This window comes from Lipotes vexillifer, unplaced genomic scaffold, assembly GCF_000442215.2.
Source record: "Lipotes vexillifer unplaced genomic scaffold, Lipotes_vexillifer_v1.1 scaffold443, whole genome shotgun sequence".
Taxonomy (NCBI): domain Eukaryota; kingdom Metazoa; phylum Chordata; class Mammalia; order Artiodactyla; family Lipotidae; genus Lipotes; species Lipotes vexillifer.
In genome coordinates, this window is record NW_006779163.1 from 4,572,837 (window position 1) to 4,577,817 (window position 4,981).

The window sequence follows — 4,981 nt, forward strand, 5'->3', positions numbered from 1 at the left end:
ATTCCCCAAAGACAAGGATTTCTATGACACCCCCGCTAGTCTTCTGTCCACACATGCTGCAGGCTAGGGACCAGACGCCTTATGCAAATTGACATGGATTAAGTCTCCCACTCTCTGATGTCCCACTGTGGCCAGGACCGGATTCCCCCAGGTCTCTCAGGTGAGGTTTTCCCTTTGGGGAGGCAGGCTTTCCCCTCGCAGCCCCTTTTGCGTTTCTTACTCCTTCTTGTGTTTCCAAGGCCTCTCTTCAACCACACTGGCTATTGGGAGATGGAGTTTCTTGCACAAAATAGTCTTCTCTGGGCCCCTTTCTTTATGAAGCTCTTTTGAAATCTTGCTTGGGTTTTTCGGTCGCTTCCCAAACGATTTCAAGGATTATGTAATTGCTAATAACTTGGTCGTCTTCTTTCTCTTCAAAGCTCCTTCAACTCCTGTTACTAGTTTCCTGGGGCTGCCGTCACAGATGACAGCACAAATCTGGTGGCTGAAAACAACAGAAATGTATTATCTCGCAATTCTGGGGACTAAAAGTTTGAAAGGAATGTGTGGGCAGGGCCACGGTCCCTCTGAAGGCTCTCGGGGAGACTTCATTTCATGCCTCTCTCCTAGTCTCTGGTGGCTGCTGGTATCCTTGGCTTCTCTTGTCTTGTGGCTGCCCTCCAGTCTCAGGCTCCTCTTCATACTGCTTTCTTCTCTGGGTCCCTCTGTATTGCTGTCTCCTCCTTTCTCTTATAAAGACACCAGTCATTGCATGTAGGGACACACCTTAAATCCTGGGTGCTTTCATCCCAAGATCCACAACTGATTACACATGCAAAGACCCTACTTCCAAGTACGGTTACATTCTGAAGCTCTCAGCAAGAATTCGGGGGAGATACTCGCAAACTCGTTTACAATTCCCTACATCTTCCTTCTTGCTATGAAAGGGAGCCAACTGTTGTTTTTCCTCTCTTCCCTTTCCATGCTGCACTTTCATATAACTGATAATCCCACCACCCCTGGGACCAAGAATGGGTCTTACAGATCATTCTAATCTAGAGCTGTCTAGTAGAGCTTTGTGCAATGATGGAAATGTTCTAGTAGGTCAGTGCTGTTCAGTACAGGAGCCACTGGCCACATGCGGCTTATTAGCACTTGAAACATGGCTAGTGCCCCTGTGGGACTGGCTTGTTCATTGTAATTCACTTATGTTTACATTTAATTAACCACAGGTAACTAGTGACTGCCACTTTGGACAGCACAGGCCTGGTCCAACACGGCTTCCTTAAGCTGAGAACCAGAGGCCCAGGGTGAGCATGTGGCTTGAACCATGGACACTTACAGCTTGGTAGAACTCTCTTCAATTTCAGGACTCGGCCAACTCTGGCCCACTCCCTGTTTTGGATGGTCCATGAGTTTAGAATATTTTTCCATTATTAAATGGTTGATAGAGCAGTCAGAGGAAGGATAATTTTTTATGACCCATGAAAATTACATGACCTTCAAATTTCAGTGTCCTGAATAAAGTTTTATTAGAACACAGCCACACCCATTCTTTGGCCCGTTGTCCGTGGCTGCTTTCCCGCTACTCTGGCAGAGTTGAGTAGTTGCCACGGCAAGTGTATGAGCCACAAAACCGAAAATATTGACTACCTGGTCCTTTCCAGGAAGAGCTTGTGACTCCGGCTTCAAAGCAGTGAGTTTTAAACCTTTTATTCTCCATTTTTAACTGAGAAAAGATAGGAATTCGGGAGAAAGGGAAAAACATATCCCCTTGCAACTGCCTGGCACAGGGGTAATGTTTCATCATGTTTAGAAATTGTATGGGAATGTCAAAAGCGCAACAAATCGACTGTTTAATTTGGGGTGGTTAAGTCGCAAATCTTATACTGCAGTGGTGTGAGCGTCTCACTTTTTTTTTTTTTTTTTTCAAGATGGAGAATAAAAAGCTACCAGGTACTAGTCATCTGTGCTACCCCTCTCAGCCACAGATATTGTAAATGTGCCGTATTTACAGCCAGGACAGATATTCTGCATAATGTACAGATGAGCGACCCCACCCATGTAGGGACATAGATTTTAATTAACCCCTCCTTCCAAATTGTGAGGGTGCTGAGCACAGTACAATTCAGAATCACTACAGATGACGATTAAATCAGTGACAAGCATTGACTAAGGGCTGCCGTGAACGTAGCCTGGGTGGGCGTGTAGGGCAGCTTTTTTCTTTCTGCTGCGGGTGTCTGTCTTTCCCACAAGAAAGGCCAGGATGCAAGTGAGTAGAGGTGATGGTGTCATGGGGACAGCATCCGGTCTGCTTTAGTTAACATGTGAGAAAGAAAACAGCAACCCATATTCAAGCTCCCGCGTCTTAGCTGTCATCGTTAGAAATGTGATTGCTTTGCACTGGGGACGGACGCGTCTTGGTGGGACATCTCCTGCATGCCCACTGCGTGCTCGGCCCCAGAAGTTTGAAGGTGGTCCTCCCAGCCCTTACGCTCAAGCTGCTCACCTTCCAGCTCTGGGCACGGCTGAGGCCCGGGCTTACATCACTCTGCTCCCAGGCAGCTCACGTGGGGCCCACGGGGGCTGCCCACCTGGGCAGGGAGGACCCCCTTGCCTATTGTTCCTTCCTTATTGTTCTTAGAAACATGCCACCTATTGCTTCCTTCCTCCATCCAGGTGGTACCATACAACTCGAGGGAAAGGAGAACTTGAATCATGTCCAAAGGGAAGAAATGTTGTAACTGGGGAAGTGGAAAGTAGAACTGAGCCCAAGGAATCTGGTTTTGACTGTGCCTTTCTGTTCCCCAGACTGTAAACAGAGACCTCGGTGAAGTGCCTGGTCTGCAAAGGGGGAGAGAGAACAAAGCAAAGAAAACAAACAACAAACAAAACATGCAGTGTGTAGGGCATGGGGTTTGGTTCATTTTATTGCCCGTAATTAATATTTCAGCATCCATCTCTCTGGGTTCCCCCAGCTCTGTGGTTTCCATTCCCATGCTGGGGTCCATGCTGGTGCTTGCCCTGTTTGCTTTGCCATCTCCTGTCCTCTCTGTCTGTGACACTCCATGGTTTTGCATCTTTGGACCAACTGGAAGACGGCAGGCTAGAATTTTTAGCAGGATACCACTCCCTGAAACTCAGTTTTCTTATCCAGACAATGAAGAGAGTAACAAATAATACCTATCCCACAGGGCAGTAGCGTCAGTTAAATAAGTGGGTACATGTTAAGCTCCAGCTCAGTGCGCAGGCCATGGGGGTGGTTGATAAATGCCTCTTCATGGTGAATGGATGAATGGATGAACGAAGGCCGGGCCGGGCAGCAAGTGAAGAGCCCTAGATGAGAGTGTGGAAAGCACAGACTCCACCCACTCTGCCTTTTGGAGTTGGGGGGGTGTGGAGGCCTGAGTCAAACCTCATCCTGCCTCTTTTCATTTATTTACCCATCTTGGGATTCCTCAACTACATGATGGGGACAGTAGTGGTACCTGCTTTCTGCGATCGTCCCAAAGATGGAAGAGTGAGTGTATGTGGATTGTAACACAGTGCGGGTGTGTAGCACATGCTCAATTAACACCAGCTACTAGGATCAATATGGCTAGTATTATTTTTTCTTAGCACCTCTTATTTTTATTAGCATCTCAGTGCCTCCCTGGAGGGCACATATTACCCAGGCTGCAGCGAGGGGGGATGCAGGGAGAAGGCTGATTTGTGTTCAGATTCCCATCCCTTCCTCCTTGCTGTGCAGCCTTAGGGACCTGATTTGCCTTCTCTGGTCTCCTCCCCATTGGCTCTTCCGTAAAATCGGAGACACAGTCCCGCCTGTGGGATTCTCGGGGAGATCAAGCGAGGACCGTCCACAAGAACCACTGACGCAGAGCCGGGGTTCAGTAAATGCCACTTGCCGCGGCCAGATCCTTACATAATTTTCCTCGGCCTCCTCAGCGCTGTTATCTCCCTGGCAGTGCCGCCAGGCCCTGCCTCTTACCCACATGCCCCAGTTAATATTTCAAACGTCCAGAGTTTCTAATTGTGGCGAAGCCTGAGAGCCACCTAATCCGCCCGTGTATTAACTGCTCTGCTTCCAAACGGGGGCCTCTGGACCCCGGACTGACACTTGCTGAGTTAATAACCGCTCGATTCATTCCTTACGCCCTGTGCAAGAACCGCGTAAGCTGCGGGGCAGCAATAACTCGTGTACTTAGAAATGCTGGAGGGAACTCCCCCCTCACAAAGGGCCTGGGCACTTGGCATGTGGGAACCCCCTGGCCCCCCGATGCCACAGGCCTCCGCTGTGCTCTAAAGCCCATTCGCACCCGGCGTCTCTAAGAGACAAGGCTTCCAGGGGATGGCATTACAGCCCCAGAAACACACGCAGCAGAAGCCCTGGCTTCCCGGTGCCCCAGGCTGACTCCGGTCTCCACACCCAGGCCTCCTAGGAGCCCGGGCCAGCAGCCCCCACTGGGGCGGGAACCCCTGCCTGGCCTGCGTCCTTTGTCCAGGGGAAGCAGAAGGGGAGGCTCCCCGTCCCTGCCCCCCGGGGCCCTCTTTCCAGCGGAGGCAGAAGTTTCTATTATAAGGGGGGAAAGGAAGTCTTGTGATTGAGCGATGCCCGCAGCCTGCCTGCGATTTCTCCGGGCAGATGCTGCAGCTGGTGTGGGGTTTGGGGGAGGGTCTGGGCTCTGGAATCTTCAGGAGAGCCATAAGGGGTTTTCAGAAGGCAGGGGTTCGGGTGGCCGGGACGGTGGGTGTGCAGGGCCCCCCTCTGGGTGCATCCTCTGTCACGTCTGTCTCCCTCTCTGTAAATTGTGACCCAAGGTCACATCAGTCCCTCTTTAAATGGAGTCAGAGACTTTCCTGAAGCATTTTGAATGGGGCACATGGCTTTGTCCAGCACCCCCAGATAATCCCAAACAGGCCACATGGTGGATTTCCACCCTGGGGTCCTCTTGTTCCTGTGATGTCTGTCTTCTTTTTTTTTTTTTTTTTTTTTTTTTGGGGG